The sequence below is a fragment of the Berghia stephanieae genome, chromosome 1 (genome assembly GCF_034508935.2).
Source record: "Berghia stephanieae isolate SIO BIC M18660-M18661 chromosome 1, UCSD_Bste_1.3, whole genome shotgun sequence".
Lineage (NCBI taxonomy): Eukaryota > Metazoa > Mollusca > Gastropoda > Nudibranchia > Aeolidiidae > Berghia > Berghia stephanieae.
Genome location: NC_088360.1, coordinates 37,324,517 through 37,344,516, shown reverse-complemented (window position 1 = coordinate 37,344,516; position 20,000 = coordinate 37,324,517). Strand labels below are relative to the sequence as shown.

The 20,000-nt window shown below is 35.5% G+C and overlaps 1 protein-coding gene and 2 long non-coding RNA genes across 5 annotated transcripts in view; 2 read left to right on the top strand and 1 right to left on the bottom strand.

Moving 5' to 3' along the window:
• LOC144973411 (putative glutathione-specific gamma-glutamylcyclotransferase 2) overlaps window positions 1-20,000 on the bottom strand; it is a 58,626-nt gene that overhangs the window by 19,377 nt on the left and 19,249 nt on the right. Inside the window, exon 1 of one of the 3 annotated variants that reach the window (XM_078915888.1) lies at window positions 3,490-3,624. The exons of the other annotated variants lie outside the window; for them this stretch is intronic. The gene's annotated coding sequence lies outside the window, so the exon portion shown is untranslated. Of the gene's footprint in view, window positions 1-3,489; window positions 3,625-20,000 lie in introns of those variants that run through there. 3 annotated transcript variants of the gene reach the window in all.
• On the top strand, window positions 10,151-17,862 carry LOC144963902 (uncharacterized). Its single transcript, XR_013643731.1, has 2 exons — window positions 10,151-10,415; window positions 17,681-17,862. It is a non-coding gene; the product is annotated as an uncharacterized LOC144963902 (long non-coding RNA).
• LOC144963896 (uncharacterized) overlaps window positions 18,292-20,000 on the top strand; it is a 3,908-nt gene continuing 2,199 nt past the window's right edge. The window contains exons 1-2 of the long non-coding RNA XR_013643730.1: window positions 18,292-18,498; window positions 19,077-19,233. This is a non-coding gene — a long non-coding RNA (uncharacterized LOC144963896). The remainder of the gene's footprint in view (window positions 18,499-19,076; window positions 19,234-20,000) is intronic.

Here is a 20,000-nt window from a genome sequence, read left to right as displayed (position 1 = left end):
AAAGGTCTTTGTAATTATTCTTTGTCCACCATTTAAATGATTGGATTTGGTAGATAATGCAATCAATATGTGATAAATGTAAATCAAAAGAGAAAAGAAACCTATGACAGAAATTACTTACTTTTAGTACTTGTAAAGAAAATCTGCAAATCTTTTTATAATTTGTTTATTGAAATCTGGAATGGCATCTAGTTCAGCTTTGTGAATTGACAGAATCATTAACGAATTTAACCGCTCCTGTTTCATTGAATTTCGCAAGAAATTTTTCACTCTTTTAAGGGTGCTAAAACAACGTTCAGGAGGTCAAGTAATACGATGGAAGTGGTTAAGGTCACTATAGCCTATAGATGTCCATGGTTTGTCAGTGTTTGTTGTATCTGTAAAAAGTAGACAATAAAAACAAAAGAAACGTTGTTTTTTTCTAAACTAATTGTGATCCATTCATGTCTGTCATAGCATGTCACTGAAAAAGAGCGTTTTCGAGATTTCCACACCTGTGTTAATTCAAAATCAGTTGGTTGGTGAGGAACTAGTCTTTTTATTTCTAATTTGTCCTCTAGTGTCAATCTCCCAAACGGTCGGTGAAGTAAAGAGTCAACTTGATTCATTGCAATTCAATGTTTAACAAAGCAAAACTTCAAAGTATAACTCAAATAATGGAAATCAGTGGAATACGATTAATGATTGCACAAATAAAAGGTAGATTCAGATCTTAAAGCATCACAAAGAAAAAATCACTCCACTTAAGTACTTAAGAAATCAAAAAACACACCAAAGTATAACTGTTGACAATCTTAGCTTTCTTTCTCTGACTGACACAAATACACACGCACAAACACACACATATACACACACACAAACACACACACACACACACAAATAAACACTCATACACACGTAACCATCAACGGCACTACAAGCAAGAAAAATGTTGGTAAATTCGTCCACAATGCTTCGTTGCAAAGAATTACTTTATTCAATAATCGTGAATAAGAGGTGGTGGGGGGGGGGGGGGGAGGGGGGGGGGTTGATATATCATATTTTTAAGTTTTATGTTGTTTTTCTTTGCTACTTACAAATAAACTTGACAATAATCAGTGTTTTTGACAGTTAATGTAATCATTTGGATGGCCGAAGTTACCCTAATTATGACGTAAATGGTGCAACATTGGCGCATCCCTCCAGTCCAACGGTGGAGCTCTCAGATCTTGGCACAAGTCGAGGGGTTTTCCGTTATTTGAGGATAGTATAATTCGACCCAGTTTCTCGCTCAATCAACTGTAGCGATACTAAAGGATAGAGCATTAGACTGGAGCTTGGATTGCTTTGCACCACGCTGTTGAGTCAGTCACTAATTCGCGCAGTGATGTCACCAACACACGAGTCGGCGCAGTGCGCGATTCGGAATCTTGAATAGAGTGGAGACTAAAAAGGCAGTACCTATGTTGTTTGCGAGTTGGCGAAAGACAGTGGAGTTAAAATTTCTGTTTTATTTTTAATTAAATTATGATGTTAATGATTTTTAAAAGATTGGTGTGGTGCCTGGCACCATTCGATCCAATGGCCCCACGCCACTGATTATAGTCATAATCCAGTTGTCATTTTCAATAGAAAATTGAAAAGCAGGCAACAGCCTTAGTCTTATGACTAAGAAGAAACGTCAATACCGATTTTAATCGCATATGTTGAGAACATATTTATTTTGTGTGTTCTGGGCCCGTTTTCATGAATCATGAACGAGGACTCGACGTCTAGATTTAGTAATTTACTAGTCTAGTAAATGACTAGCTAGTCTTCAGCCCAAGCGAAGTAAGTGTCTAAAAAATCGGATTTCATGAAATCACATTCTCTCACCGTACTCAGGTGTAAAATGAGTACCTGACCGTCAACAGCGTTGTCTCTGTCGGAAAATTGTAATATCGCCTAACAGGCGTCAAGTCTCGTTCTACATGTTACGTGTTGCTGTTGGTCAGGGACCCTTGTAAAGCGCTTTGAGCACATTTAGTGGATATTGCGCTATATAAAAGCTCTAAAGCTCTATAGACGTTTCGGGTCTCGCCTTTGTCAACACAAGATTGATGAGATACACACACTAAATACGAATGAGGGATAAGAGGATGGCGTCGTTAACTCTCTCCTTACCAGCCATTTTCTGGATTTTTATCAAAACTTCACACCCAACTAATACAACATATATTTTTCATCACTAGCAGTAAAATTCTTGCGATAAATTATATCTTAAGCAAAACATGCTCTAGTCCACAAATCACTGTTCATTTTCTTTAAATTTTATGGTGTACAAAAGAAATTTGAATAAGAATAATGTTGTTTGTATCTTAACGAATGTGACGATTTTCCTATAGTTGGTAAGGAGAGGGTTAAGGCGAATCGTCAGTAAGTTGAAGCTTTTATTTCATTTTATTTATTTCTTCGAGCGTCAAGCAGGAACACTTGAACTGGATCAAATGATGGAATTTGATTATAATTACAGTCCTAAAATATGCAGATAAAAATGAATGTTGCTCCATGAACAACTACAGTCTTGAATTGTATTGTTTTAAAAACGTTTCACGCTCAATCTTATTCTCAGGATTTAGATCATTCTGATATAGATAATTCTGAACCGAGGCAATGAGTAACATAAAGCAGAATGTTAATTTTCATATAATATTGACTCTCACAACCATTCTATTTAATCTGAAGAGAAACTGTTGATCGAACGGTTAGTCCTTGACATCGTGATTAACACACACACACACACACACACACACACACACACACACACACACACACACATATAAGCGCGCGCGCTCCTGACTTGGCAACATGTATGAAGTGTGTTGAATATTAAGTAATCCAGTAAGCGTGAATTTCTACCATGAAGAGTTAATTTAATTTACAATAATATTATCATCAGGCGTTGGGGCGAATACATTGATTAATGTATCAGATGATTTACCTAATATTACACACTCCACAGACACAAAACACAGGCGTACATATATCATCATCATCATCATCATCATCATCATCATCATCATCATCATCATCATAATCATCATCATCACAAGCGTACATTTATTATCATCATCATCATCATCATCATCATCATCATCATCATCATTATCATCATCATCATCAACAACACTAATAATAATAATGATGATGATGATGATGATGATGATGATGATGATGATGATGATGATGATGATGATAATAATAATATTAATAATAATAATAATAATAATAAAATAATAATAATAATAATAATAATAATAATAATAATAATAATAATAATAATAATAATAATAATAATAATAATAATAATAATAATAATAATAATAATAATAATAACGGTGATGATGATGATGATGATGATGATGATGATGATGATGATGATGATGATGATGATGATGATGATGATGATGATGATGATGATGATGATGATGATGATGATGTTAAAGTCATAAATCAAAATGTTTTATTTACCTATCTCCTTCATTCAGTACTGACGACTTTAATATACTATCCAACGAATGTGTCATTCTCTTCTTTGGAAATTATTGAATAGAATCCTACGAATCAATACACAGTGTAGGTTCAGAACGTTTCCGCTCGACTTATACACATAGCAGATAAAAAAAACAAAAATCGATAATCGTGGAGTTGAGATTTATAGTTACTCAAGTCGCATCGATACGCTGTGAGCTTATGCACCATTACATTATCTTTACGCCATCAATAAATTTCATTCTAAAATATAAAAAGGGAGAGAGAGAGAGAGAGAGTGAGAGAGAGAGAGAGAGAGAGAGAGAGAGTGTGTGTGTGTGTGTGTGTGTGAGAGAGAGTGTGTGTGTGTGAGGAGAGAGAGAGAGAAAGAGAGAGAAGAGAGAGAGAGAGAGAGAGAGAGAGAGAGAGAGAGAGAGAGAGAGAGAGAGAGAGAGCTATGTATGAATTTCTTTAGGATCCAGTAACAACCTCCAACTGTCCAGTGCCAGCGGGTACGGTCAAAGATTCTTTGACTTCGTTCACACAGAGGTGCACCCCTCAAGAAACTAACGAACTAATTTTCTCAGATAACGTTTTCATCAGATTATTTTCACGTGTTATTTATAAAAGAGGACATGTTTTTGTCAATAAATATATTAAATATTGAGGGAAAGTCATCTCTTGAAACTTTATAAGGGCCTTAATAGAGCTAACCTTTTAGATCACCCCTTCAAAACAATGACCCATATTTTATTTTCATAATTAGATGCAAATTACCCGAACTATGCTTAGGCATGTCATGCGCATTCATTTTGTTTACACATTGCTTAGCAGCAGACTCAAGTTGTCTTTTGAATGCAAGCTGCTTCTGAGGGAAATGTTTAAGAGCATGGTCATGATCTTTCTAGCCAAAATACCTATTCTTTTATTTTGTAGGAAAACCACGATCACATCTATGTCCAGGGAAATTAAGATTGTGGTCCCTCTGCTCATTTTGGGCTGTCCGCAATATTTTTGAGCATAAGGTCAACGCAATACAACGAGATGTCGTGAATAGTTTTTTTCATCTCATTCACGATGGAAAATTTAAAAAAAAACCCTCCACCGACGTGGTTAGGTTTGGGAGTCGCTCCCGGTGCGCGAGATAAACTTATGCTTACGAAGTTGACGATCTATGTATATATGACGTGCGAAGTGGCCAAGTGGTTAAGGCATTCCACTGTGACCTGGAAGGCCCCAGGTTCAAACCCTGCTTCAGCACTTTCGTTCCTTTCCTTCGGTAAGATTATTGATCCCCAGTTTGCTCACTTTCGACAGCATACTCGTACTCGTATGTGATTCCTGGTGACATGATATCTTGTTTGATGGATTATCTATATTCCTTCGTGGAATGCCTAGTGTTACGAGTGTTTATAAAGAGGGGTTCAAGACAACCGCTTTGTCCTAAGACAGGAGACAAATGCGGCCCGTAACATAACGGAGGATCCACAGATACGTCTCCGGGCTCACATCATTAGATTATGATGAGCCAAGATGGAGAGAAGAAGAGAGATAAAGATAGATGGAAAGAGAGACATCTAGATGGGAGAATTTCCGAGAGAGTACACCCATCCAGGAATACGTGAGTAGGTGCCAAGACGAACATACTATTGAATTAAAAATAAGTAATAACACATTTGTGTTAAAACAATTAAATATTTATTTACGGCGACACATACAAACACTTAAGCACATAGTTACATTTTCATACTCATCAACCGGTCCACCATCTTCCCACACAACCTTTCTTCACACGCCACGAACATGGACTGAACTAACAAATCACTCAGCCAAGGCCCTTGGGTTCGGCACGTGAAATAATGCCATAAACCCTCCACACTTTGGTTGACTTTCCATGAATAACACATCGGCAACGGTATCTATGGGCCGTGGCGGAAGGACGTATTAAAAAAAAAATACTATAAATTATAAAGGTCAAATACATTCACCTCTGAAATAGATTATACCTGATTTCACTTTATAATTCAAAATATAAAGTACTGGGCCTTTATGGTTTGATATTTGAAGAAAAGATGATGGTTAATTGGATTCAGTAGTCTGATGTCACGCGCCCGACAACGGCGGCCATCTTGGTTCTAAACAAAGAAAATCTTTACTTTTTATTCTTCATGCTGGCGAGAACTTTTCATTCCCTTTTCATATGCCTTGTGATCAGAATGTGTAAAAGTCAAAAACATGATCAAATTGATGGGGTTTTTTCCCTCTGGGTACGCTTTTAAGCTCGCCGGAAAAATATTTCATACGGCGTCCGCCATTGTTCCGATAGTTTAGAGCCAGTGTTACTAAGTTACCATACGTCATTAGGAAGGAAGTGATGGTACGACTATTGAATCATCAGGCAGAGTAGATGAAAGCGAAACGCGAAACATCCTTGCAATTGTCTCTGCATAAATTGAATAAATAAAAATGAAAAATCCCTTTATTCATCTGAGATGAATCATCTCATGGGAATAATTTCTCTCTAAGGTTTATTCCAAGGGAAGACTGGAATTACCCAGGCGTCAGCCGCAGTGCAGCGCCGCAAATTGAGCTTGGGCAAGGTGGCTTGCTCAAGGCCACACAGCGCAGCGGCGGGTGAACGAACTCGGGACTTTCGGGTACGAAGCAAAGACCGTACCGCTAAGCCACGCTGCCCCCTAAATAAATTGCACATTACCTGCTATCAAGTACCTCACTGCATCACTTATTATTATTATCATAAAGTGTCGGGAAATTTAAGCAAACAAACAAAAACGATGTAAAATGTCTATCACGATGGATGAAGGGTAAACCGAAAAGGCTATGATGTTCGTTTCTGGGGTAAATTACAAGTGCCACCAACTCCTTCTATGAAAAACTGAAAATGAAAGATGAGGACCTGACAGCTTTAAAAAGTTGGTGAAAAGAAACAACGGTAAGGGGAAATTGAACATGGTATTGAAGGAGAAACAGAAACGTCAATAAAATTCGTCTCTTGAATAAATTTAATTTCTGAAATAAACCGATCTTTTTCTAATATTTAAGTAAATTACTATACTAGCATTGCTATTTTTATTAGAACAAGATTGCTGTTCGGCCATGAACACGGAATTGGCTTAGTCTACAATGGGAGCGATCTATAGATAGTATGCGCTTGTCTAAGAAGCTCAAAACATTGCCATCCGGAAGTATAACGGATCAACACACAAAACTGTGTGTATCCATGAACGTTTATAGTCAGGTTAATACAGTTTAGTGAGCATTATTCATAAACGCGGATGGCAAAATACAATAACAAAGATCTGAGTGACGTCAACAAAGAACTATCTATATTACCTTTCTATGTACTCGAGATCATTGGTCACATTGAAATATGAGCTCAAAATGACCCACATAGTGAAAAGTGTTCACAGTTTGAGAAATATCCAACATCGCAATGGGAGCGATCTATATTCATGTTTTCGTCCAACCAAGTCATCAATCACATGATTTGTTGCTGTCCAACGATTGAACCATGTGTCGAGCTGAACGAATTGACCAATCGTGATTTTAGACATTTCGAAAACCGTGAATACTTTTCACTATGTGGGCTACTTTGAGCACATATTCCACTGTGACCAATGACCTCGAGCACATGGAAATGTAATAGATCATGCCCATTGGTCATTTTGCTGAGCGGGACTGATGGGTATGTTAACAACTTTCATAAATACAGCAGCGTGTTTACATATATTGAGAAATGTCCAATCGTTGTTCAGCAACATATCATGTAATCGATGACTTGGTTGGACGAAAACATGAATATAGATCGCTCCCAGATTAGGCGACCCAAGCGTTTTATTTGAGGAACCCTTGTACTTATAAGCGTGTACGATATGGGAACCTTTGTCAAAAGAACTTCCCAGGCGTGCTGTGTGACCTTAAAGTATTGAACTGCTAGCAGTGACATAATATGATTAATTAGACGGAAGTTTCTTATTTTTCTGGCCAAAACAATCGTTGCCTCCATGTAAAAGTTGCACTACACCAGAGCGATTTCACCACCAAAATCCTTAGGGTACGATATGTTGAGACTTCACTCAAAACCACTTATTTTTGTAGTAAAAACTTATGTGCAAATATGATGTGCTCACATTTTGAGTTACACAATTAAAGCATAATCATAGCGAGCTATAATATTCAGGCTTTCATCCAATCGAGTCGTTGATCACATTATTTGCTATTGCCCAACGATTTGATATTTCTTTGAATCACACTGCTTTGTTTATGAAAGTTGTAAACATACCCACTGGTCAAGCTGAACAAAATGACCTAATGTAATGTTGGATATTTCTAAAACTGCGAACACGTTTTACTATTTAGGTAATTTTGAGCACATTTCGCAATTTGACAATCTAGCACATGGAAAAATAATTTAGGTCCTTCCCATTTTTCAAATTTGGAAACATGAAAATCGTTCATCTCGCCAACAAATCAAACACATTATTATTATGATTTTTTTTATCATTTCCAAACCAAGGGTTCATGTGAATTCAGTTCAAAGTTACAATTTACACTTACAAAATACCCTTTCACATCGTGTGTCAAATTAACAAAACAAAACGGACACACACAAACAAAAATTATTTAAAAAAAAACATCAATAACAAAATGACAACATTGTCTCTAAGCAGTTTTAAAACACAAATCATTTTATGTTGCTGACCCACGTATTAAGCGCCATCAATATCATTGTCAGACAGTTGCGCATGTACTTGAATGAAAATTGATGTCGCTTGGTTCTTTGCTGTTGTTTTTAGACCAACAGTTGGGCGATTAGTTCTCACTAAAATCCCTCATAGATTACAAACGCTAAAGTTAAAGGATACACATAGTTTTGTGTGCTGACAGGATTGATTTGGCGGGCAGAAATGGTGATTATTTGCCTAAACATATATACCATCAATAATGATTGTATACAGTTCACAGTGCGAAATGTGGCCAAGTGTGATATGACACTCGTTTTCGAACAGGAATGTCCATGGTTTCTCACCGTTGTCTATGTCGGAAAATAAATTGTAATATCGCCTAACAGCCGTCGGGTCTCGCCCTTCAAGTTAAGTGTTGCATTTGGCTAGGTAAAGCGCTTTGAGCACGTTTAGTGGCTATTGCGCTTTATAAATGCTCACGTTTAAAGCGTATTTAACATTATATTATAATTTTGAAAATGCGCTATATAACTGTCATCTATTATTATTATTATTATTATTATTATTATTATTATTATTATTATTATTATTATTATTATTATTATTGTCATCATCATATTCATTCATCATCATCATCATCATCATCATCATCATCATCATCATCATCATCATCATCATCATCATCATCGCCGTCGTCATTAAAGTCACTGAATCGTTTTATCTAAACAACGTGTCTGCGTACGATAATATCTAAACAAATTGAGACAGGATCGTTGTATTTTGTCTTTCCCAGAACTTAAACTCGAGGCTTTTGTCTCAAATAGGTATTATTCTATAGAATGAACGAAGTTGACGTCACTAAGGCCTTTGATTTAAAAAAAATAAATTTTGTTTTGTTTTGTTTTTGCCATCCATGTTTATGCGCGATCTCACTAAACTGTATGAACCAGACTATAAACGTTCAAGGTTACACACTGTGTTTATCCGTTAATTTCCGGATGGCAATGATGTGAGTTTCTCTGCCAAGCGCACAGTATCTATAGATAGTATACGCTTGGATAAGAAGCTCATAACATTGCCATCCGGAAGTATAACGGACCAACACACAAAACTGTGTGTATCCATGAACGTTTATAGTCAGGTTAATACAGTTCAGTGAGCATTACTCATAAACGCGGATGGCAAAAAACAATAACAAAGACCTGAGTGACGTCATCTTTGAACTATCTATACTGGTTTTAATATGGAATAAAGATGTGTGAACCTGTTTGAAATGAAATACTGATGTCCAATAATAAAGAGAGAGACAAGATTCCATGTCACCCAGTTCCTTGTTATTGCTTTTAGCCAGTCATTATTATGAGTAGTTCTCCTACATTCTAGCAATCAGGTTATAAAAGTTTAAGGCGACACACAGTTTTATGTGTTGGAACGTTTTTTTTCCGACTGGCGAAATGTTGTGAGCTTTTTGACCAACCGCACAGCATCACAAGACAACAAATGATTTTTGATTTTCGTCACACATGTGTTTCTAAATGTGGATGTCATTTGTTCTGTCGCATAGTCTTTCAGATAGAATGGAGTCAACGTCACTCGTGTCTTTATTATTGTTTTGCCATCCGCGTTTTTGGGTACTTCTCACTAAACTGTATTAACCAGGCTATAAACGTTTAAGTTTAATTAAGATTACACATAGTTTTGTGTGTTGGTTCGTTATATTTCCGGATGGAAATGTTGTGAGTTTCTTAGCCAAGCGCATCCTATCTGCCTTTATTATTCTTAACATGTTATTATGATTAGCTTTGTTTCTATGATATATATAGATAGTTCGAAGATGACGTCACTCATGTCTTTGTTATTTTTTTTGCCATCCGCATTTGAGTACTTCTCACTAAACTGTATTAACCAGACTATAAACCTTCAAGGTTACACCCATTTTTTGTGTGTTGGCCAGTTTTACTTTCGGATGGCAATGTTGTGAACTTCTAAGCCAAGTGCATACTATCTATATGTAGAGCCATAACTTTTGTTTACGTTTTTGAAACAACTCACAATTACACACGAGCCAACCTAACTAAAAAACGTGATTTCAAATGCACTTTGACTGTCGACTGTCTAACATCGATGACCAACACTGCTTGCTCTTTAGATTGTCTTCTATTTTCATATTGACTAAAGAAGAGAATGGAATCTTTCAGGAGCGTATGATATCGTTTGGAGGTAAGAGATTAACTTGTCATTTTTTAAATACTGGCGAATTATCGAGAGAACGGCATGCAGACTAGATTTAATTTAAAGATCTGAAAAGGTTTGACATTTTTTTCTATACAGAATTATGAGTCAAACCTGATTACCGTATTACAAAATCTGGCTGTTTTTCTGCAAGTTCGTAACACTGGCTTAAATTCGATTTAATTTGATCTATTATTATATATATTTTCTATTATTATATTATATATATAAATATGATGGGGGTTCGAGAGGGGGAGGGGTGTCTTTTTTTTCTTTTCCAATGGGACTTTTGCCCTTCACTGCTAGGAACTTGTAGAAAGGCTTCCCAAAATTTGTTGCACTGTACCGATCTTGCGTACTTGACATACATGCAAAGAGATTAATATTAATGATTCACTGTTAGTGGAAATTCGTCTTAGCGAGAAAGGATAATTGTTGAATTCTAAATTGGTCCACATTTTTCATCTAGCCACATACACAACTGGTATGTTTATGTCATGCCCTTGCTTTGGAATAAGGCCATTTGACACCTCAGCCGGTGTTTTCTTAATTTTTGGGCGGTGCTTTTTTTAAACTTTAAAATTATGGCTATATTGTATATATTTCAACTTTGTACGAATAAGAATAATAAATTTTTTAGTCAATTGCTATCCCGACGCCATTATGACTTACTGTTTCGCATCAGTTAAGCTACGCGATGGCAAACATCCTTTCACCACTATTTATAATACATTTAATATTATAATACTTACATTTTAGAAATCAATGATATTGGTACATCCAAATATTAGACTATAATTGAAAACAAGACGCTCTTTCCGTTTGTAAAATGTCGAAATTGTAATGCGCAGAGCCCATGAAAGACAGCCTTCCTGTAATACCACGTGAATGAAGCAAAAATGGATGGCATAAAATGCCCATAAAATCACAAAGAGTGCAGAGAAGCAAAGGAACGTGTCATTGATGAAGAATGCAAGACAATAAACAAAAAAAAAAAAAAACAAAAAAAAAAAAAAACCCACTATTTTTGAGATTTCTATTACAACAATGAGCCCATAAGGAATTGAGTAATCAGACCCGAAAATAAGTACACGTCGCAAGTGTGGTTTGAATTTTAAAGAGATATACTCACGTAGCTGGTATTTACGATGGGCATAAAAGAGGTCCATTTGTCGATTTACCTCTAGAGAAAAAAAATGTATATCACCCGATCATTGAAGTCTATGGATCATTTCATAGTTGTTTCGGTATGGATTGCGATACACGTCTGTGCATTGAGATTTGTGAATATCATTTTTAAAAAAACAACAACATGACAACTGCAATTAGACTGTCATATACGGGAACGAAGAAGAAGAAGAAGATTGTCATATAAAATTTCTTCCTTCGAATATCAACTGTGTTAACAGTTATCAATAGAAGGAATAGAAAATCCGACCTCCGTGCACTACTTATCTACTCCAAAGACATAACTACAAGTTGAACCACTGTTTGTGTCGGGTTAATGGACTGGGATTCTTATTTATAGCATCAAGGGACTCTACTCGGTGAATGATTTGTGTAATATTCGTATTGATGATTAAAATCCATTTGAGCAAAACGAATAGCATAAGATCTATATTTATTGACATTTTCTTCATCCGAATGTTTTGATTACAACAAACCTGTTCTTCCAATGAAAAAAACTGATATGGCTTTGATTTCTCCCAAGTGAGACCTCAAGGTGTGCAAAACTAAATTTGCCGGCCTGACCTAGTTATTTTAAAGAGTATCAGTTGTTTGTGGTGGGAAGTGGATTACCGTGGTTTTAAAACAGAAGAAAACAGACTTTTATATAAAATACTTGGGCGGCCTGTTGACTGTTTGGCTCATGGTAGCCCCCATGCCCCACCCTCAGCTCATTGTCGCACGTTATCTCGCCTCGCGTGGGACAACAAGAAAAAGAGAGCCGTCTGTGATGACGCACAACCTTCGTGTCGTACAGTAGGTACAGGTACCTATCATGGCTAGGAGAGATGTGCGAGTGTTAAGCAGAAAGCAGCATATGCAAAAATTGAGACGAAAAGCAGTATCTGCTAAATTTTTAAAAAAATATAGGGCGGCACAAAACAACTTCGCTCAATAGACCGACCGCCAGTGCTTGCAATATTGAAACTGACGGGAAACACAGTGATAATGGTGTCGGCTGGAGTCGTAAACAACCAACTCATCAAATAGTTTTTTTAAATTTGAAAATTAACACCACTTATAAAAATAAAACTTAACATTGTATCTTATTGAAAATCAATCAAGGCTAAACGTTTAAGTAATATAATAAAATTACTGTGAAACTACGGAAGTATTCCCCTGTTTAGTTATTTAAGTCTTCAAAAAGAATGAATGCATGACAAGAAAGTGGAATAGTCTTATTACATGTCGTGTGATAATGAATTATAATTCCCATAAATGATCATTAAAGTATAGGTAGTATTTTATATTTCGAAGTTGATTATATTTTAGAACAATTCTTCAGAAATTGACAAATCAGGTCTTCCGTACTTTTACTTAAACAATTTTAAAGTTTAAAATAAGGCATGAAAAATGTGTTGCTTGAAAAGGTGGACAAATTTTGATGCGGAGCTCTTCAAACAAGATGACAGGTCTAGTCATCAGCATAAACCTTGTTTGATTATCCAAATCAAGGTTATATGCGAAAACAAATAGCTTCCTTTATTTTTCTAAATAAATTAGTATCGGGAGTATTTTTTAAATTAAACTTACGAAATCAACTTTTGTCAGAGTCGCTTTTATACTAAGATTGCATACGTATGAAACAATATTGAGGAAGTTGAAGAAATTATTGTTAGAATATTTCATAACAGCGTCTTTTATCAATTTGAGCTATTATTTCATGGCATTTATTTCTATATATATATATATATATATATATATATATATATATATATATATATATATAACGAAGATGACGTCACTCAAGCCTTTGTTATTGAATTTTGCCATCCGCGTTTGTGAGTGATTCTCACTAAACTGTATTAACCAGACTATAAACGTTACACATCGTTTTGTGTGTTGGTTCGGTATACTTCGGGATGGCAATGTTATGAGTTTCTTAGCCAAGCGCATACTATATATATATATATATATATATATATATATATATATATATATATATATATATATATATATATACTAGTAAAAAGCCCGCAATTTCGCGGGGAAAGAACTATTTTCATTCGATATTGCCTGAATAATTTTCTTGATTAGCTTCATTACGATTAGATGCACACTTTAATCGATGTGCTTGTCGCTGCCATGCTTTATTCGGCATGATTTAAGTTTATCAGTCAGTAGATATCAATATTAATAAGTCAGAAGTCTTTACCACGCTTGACTTGGGAGGCCTTCCGAAAGCTCCTACGAAGGGAAACAACTTAAATAATATTCCCTCAACAAACCCCAAGAAAAAGTAAAACCTAGACTACCTTTAACTAACCCTAATAGGAAAATAAACACCCTAGCATTCTGACTAACCCAAATAGAAAAAAAACCCTCGGACTGCTTTGCACTACCTTTCAATACTTCACAAATTAAAATGGCGGCCGAGAATCAAAACAATGGTCAAATTAGGAAATTTTAAACTTTCACAAATCTATCAAGGTTTGTTCTAGAGTTTTTAAAATGCTTCTTTATGATGGCAAATTGAATAAATAAACGCCTGACAAAAGATCTACGGTGAAAATACAAATTGAAAGAATACTGGGGATGTAGGAGCTTTCGGAATGTCTCCCCTTTACCTAACTTATGTGAAGTCAAATGAAAATTTGAAGCAGACGCGAAAAATATCAAGTTTGTTCGGGCTAGAAGCTAGACAGATACAATTGACAGTTTGCCGACAAAGTTTAATTAAATATTTCCCAGGGCAATAATTTCACATCGATGGCATAAAAACCACCGTAATATCAGCAGTAATATTAGTTGACGTTGTTAATCGGTGAAACTTGTTTAAAATTTGTGTAAATCCGAATACCTTTATGTGATCAAGTGAATAATATACTATATGCCAACACACACACACACAATTATTTACACCACACACAACACACACACGCACACACACAAACATACACGCAATTAGAACATACTACTACATAACAACACTGATCACCGCTAAATCAACAACACAACGGAAGTAATAATAATACTTCTGACAACTTTTACAGTGACGAAATTGGTTGATTTTGAGTGTGTTAGTGTCGTCGGTACGTATTTTATGATATCTGTGTGACTCAACGAACTTTCAAACTGACTTTAAATTATAAAAGGAAATCAAGTTATCTGTTTATCTGTCTGTAAAAAAATACATTTCTAATTTTCAAATCTTTCAGTAGAGTTGTGCGTCGTATCATTTTTTTATTGACTTAAATAAGCACGTTCTCCACAATGCTATATTTTTTAAAGAAAGGATATATATATATATATATATATATATATATATATATATATATATATATATATATATATATATATATATATATATATCAAGGAATTTACCCAATGGAAACCGTACGGTGCTCTTATTGGCTAACCAACCAGCGGCCTCGATGAGAAAAATATCCGCCATTTTGATGTTGGCTGGGAATCGCGTTACTATAGTAAACAAGCGCTGATCGGCCGTTCATGAAAACAAGTTGCTGCTCGCTCGTTTAACTCAAAATTATTCAAAACAATCTCTCTAAAATGATATAAATGTGACTTCTTAAGGTTTTCTTCACGGTCAAAACCACACAACATTCTATTAATGATTACGTCCGAGGCAAAAAGGAATATTGACAGGTCGACCGAGAGTTGAACTCGTGAGACGACAAACATCAATGCGAAGTGTAGCGAAAGTCAAGCTATTGTTTGTCTTGTCCTATTCTATATAGAGAAAATGATAAATAGTATAGCCTCGTGTGTGAGTGGTTGCGTGTCATAGTCTTGTTTTTAAATTGTTTCTGTTGTTTATGTGTGTAGTGATGACTCTCTCACACTCAATTTCAATGCCGAAAGAGGAATTCCCGCACACAAGAAAGGGGAATTGGGGTGGTATTTGGCATACATATTGTATAGTATCTAGTTCTAAATAGATAACTGATTAGAATTATATTATGATATATAAACACAATGCCAAATACAATTCCGAAGTTTCCTTATTTCAAATGAAGTAAAGCTCCAAAACCTAATGGTAGTGATTGTAGTACTGAGTGTTAGTGAGGTGATGTGGTGTTGGTGGTGGTTGTAGTTGTAGTAGTAATAGTGATGATGATGTGGTGGTGGTGATGATTGTAGTTGTAGTAGTATTGGTAGTGATGATGATGTGGTGGTGGTTGTAGTAGTAGTGGTAATGGTAATGATATGGTGGTGGTGATGGTTGTAGTAGTAGTAGTGGTCGTGATGATGATGTGGTGGTGGTGTTTGTAGTAGTAGTGGTAATGATGCGGCTATGTGGTCTAGTAGTATGACACTCGCTTCCGGATCGGAAGGTCCTGGGTTCGAGCCTCGCGCTCGGCGCATAGTTGAGTCCTTGGAAAAGGCTCTTTACTCACATTCTCTCACCGTACTCGGGTGTAAAATGAGTACCTGGCCGTTAACAGAGTTGTCTTTGTCCGAAAAATTGTAATATCGCCTAACAGGCGTCATGTCCCGTCCTACATGTTAAATGTTGACCAGGGACCCCTTGTAAAGCGCTTTGAGCACATTTAGTAGATATTGCACTATATAAAGCTCAATTTAAAAAAAAAATATTTCAATGATGATGATATGGTGGTGGTGGTTGCAGTATTAGTAGTGGTAGTGATGATAATGTGGTGGTGGTTGTAGTTGCAGTAGTAGTGATAGTGATGATGATGTGGTGGTGGTTGTAGTAGTAGTGGTAGTGATGATGATGTGGTTGTGGTGGTTGTATTAGTAGTTGTAATGGTGATGATATGGTGGTAGTGTTGGTTGCAGTAGTAGTGGTAATGGTAATGATATGGTGGTAGTGGTGGTTGTAGTAGTAGTGGTAATGGTAATGATATGGTGGTGGTTGTAGTAGTAGTGGTCGTGATGACGATGTGGTTGTGGTGGTTGTAGTAGTAGTGGTAGTGATGCTATTGTGGTGGTGGTTGTAGTAGTTGAGGTAGTGATGTGGTGGTGGTTGTAGTAGTAGTGGTGGTGGTGGTTGTGGTAGTGGTGGTAATGATGATGATATGGTTGTGGTGATTGTAGTAGTGGTAGTGATGATGATGTGCTGGTGGTGGTGTAGTAGTAGTGGTAGTGATAATGTGGGGCTGGTGGTTGTAGTAGTAGTGTTAGTGATGATATTGTGGTGGTGGTTGTAGTAGTAGATGATGTGGTGGTTGGAAAACACATTACAGGTTATTATAATACATGATTACACACATTCTCTAACTTCATTTTTTGACAGCTTCGTTGTGCCATAAATATACGCAACAGTTCTGAAACATTTTATTGTGGATTTTGATATTGTTTGTTGTTTTTCTTGTGTCGTTATGTTGACATAGATACCGAATGAATGGTAATTACTACATTCTCAGCCAACAACAAAATGGCGCTGAATGCTTTCTTTGGTGGACACTTTTTAGGCTTCGTACGTATTCTCATTCGTTTAATTCTATGATATATATATAAAATATATATATATATATATATATATATATATATATATATATATATATATATATATATATATAGTGTGTGTGTGTGTGTGTGTGTGTGTGAGTGTGTATATGTAATCTTTTTAAAATAAAAGGGCGTACTGTCCTATAAAATCGACTCTATTCTTTAAAAATGTGGTAAAAAATCCCATCACACGATTTGATCTGACGGCCAACAATTTTGATGCATGGTTTATTTCACACTCATAAAACATGGATATTCGATTTCTAAATTGTGAACTCGGATCGATATCTTTCAAACCATTTCCATTATCAAAAGGTGTCGTGAACTCCGTAAATGCGATTATAATATTTGGGGATACAATTACTGTTCAAGAAATTTTCAGATTGTACAAAAACCCAACTTTTTTTTCTTATCTTTTGATTTTATATTTACCATTTGGCATCCGCCCCATCCTTGCATAATACCGCGTTGAGATGAATGGCAGCTTATGGCTCAGAAGGTCTATCTAAAACTTTGGTTGTTGTTATAGTGGCTTACATATATATAGACGTGTAAGATCAATTTATTTCCGAATATTTTTGTTTGTTTCACAGGTCTACATCTGAATATTCAAGAAGTATTCAAGAGATGGACCCATTCGAGTCTACCAATCCACAGCTTGAAACGCCTATAACGCCCCAAGAAATAAGTGAACCCATACAAAAGCTCAATAACAACAGATCGGCAGTTTTAGATGGAGCAGAACTAAAATGTCTTGACGACGAAGGCATGCAAATACAAGCTGATATGTAGAATAAGATATTATTATAATTATTATTATTATTATTATTATTATTATTATTATTATTATTATTATATTATTATTATTATTATTATTATTATTATTATTATTATTATTATTATTATTATCAAGTCCAATTCTATTCACGAATAACTTTGAATCGGCCATTAAAGATCTAAGACCAAAATTACCACCAATAAAGATCACTCGTGAATTTATATACGCGGATGATAGAGACCAACTCTTTGAATCAGAACATCAAGCGAAAATATACACGCCAATAATATCAACTACTCTAGAAGCATGGAATCTAAAAGTGAATCAGTCCAAAACATAATATAAAAAAATCAACAGAAATTATAATGAATGGAAAAGTGTACGTAAACTAGGCAACTTGATCAACGAAAATGAAGACATCAGAAAACGAAAGCAGCTGGCCACCAGCCCAAACTGCAATGACATAATGTTTCCTTCATGGCAACAAATATGTAGGGAAACCACCAACATCAATAGTAACCACCCTGGTTCAGATGTGGCTGCATCAAACCCAATTGTTGTCAGCAGTGTATGGTACAGATACAGGTACAGACACAAGAGCAGAACGGAACCTTGGGAGCCAATATCTATTGGGTAAGAACTTTTATCTTGTCAAATTTCACAAATGAAAGTGCGACTCGTCGCATCAATCAGATGTTATAGTTATAGGGAAACAACTATAGAAAACCGAGAATAATGTCCAAATGATAAAAATTAGGAAATTGTATTTTTCAGTCGTAGAAGCAAAACGTACATTCCTCAAAAAAGTTGTTTATTTTAAATAACATTCAATTCTAGTCATTTTAATTTTATCTTGTATTTTGAGATGGTTAAAATTATGGTTTCTTGTATGCGTCCTATACTAGTCTTTGAATATAAAAATAGGACAAGATTGTTGACTGTGTTCTTAAAATAACTTATGAAACGGGGTTTTCAACTCCAGAAATTAAAAAAAATAATTTTTAAAAAATCCAATACAATTCAGGCATAGAGGTCTACATGTGCAAACATTTAAATGGAAAAAATGACATAGGATAGGATATCCCCCATGATGATTTCTTTAATAGCCCACTGATCCTACTGTTTCTTCCTTTTATGTTTTCATTGCTTATTGAAACTTCTCCCTCTTCTTAGATTTAGTAGACATAAATTTTACCCTGTTTTGTTCACAGATCATTTTTCACAATGACATCATTTTACAAGAGGCCACCTTTTCATTGATGGAAGACGCGCATCATGATGAGAACAATAAATGACTATTTCAAGACGTGATCCAAGATACTGTGAAATATAACAAACTGCTCAAAGAACGGGATCTAATGTTGTAAGGTATATACACTTCCTCCTTTTTATCAATCACTTACACTCACTATACCTCAGTGTGATAGTAAAGATTTATGTTTATTGAAATTTCACCCAGAATTTATTTTACCTTTATGTTCAGCCAAGCACATTCTTTACTGTCAAAGCAACCAATATCATGAATTGCCTACTCTCCCTTTGTTCTCAATCACAGCATTTTATAGACAATGTGTATGTCCATATTTGCGGGTGGTTGGATGGGAGCATCACCCTTGAATCATATACCTATGATGTTCGCATGGGTGTACGATCCGATAGTGATGTCGTTTCTTCATCTCTTTACTACCCTATCCTGCTTCTTTGGTTTGTGATTGTATTTTTGACAGGGATATTTTTTTTCTGTAAATCTTCTGCCTGTTTGTTCTTGGTTATTTATAATTTAGCTTATGATATCTTTAGGTTATGATTTTGATTTACATTTGTACTATTTTTGTTAGATTGCTTGTTTTTTTGTTTCAGCGGTCTCTCATATAACCTCAATTGTGTTGGAAGAGACCTAAAGCAACAAACAAACAAAAAAAAAATGTGTCCATATTTTGTGAAAGTCGGATGGATGAAATGTCCATTTTAATACCCTATTTTGTATTTAGTGCTCATACGCCAGTGGGTGCATTCAAACACTAATTAATTATTTGAACAACATATTTAAAGTGCCTCACTTAGTGCCAGCAAACATTCTTAAACCAGAAAATCTTTCCCATTTTGATAGCTATGGCTTCCTTAGACAAATCCAA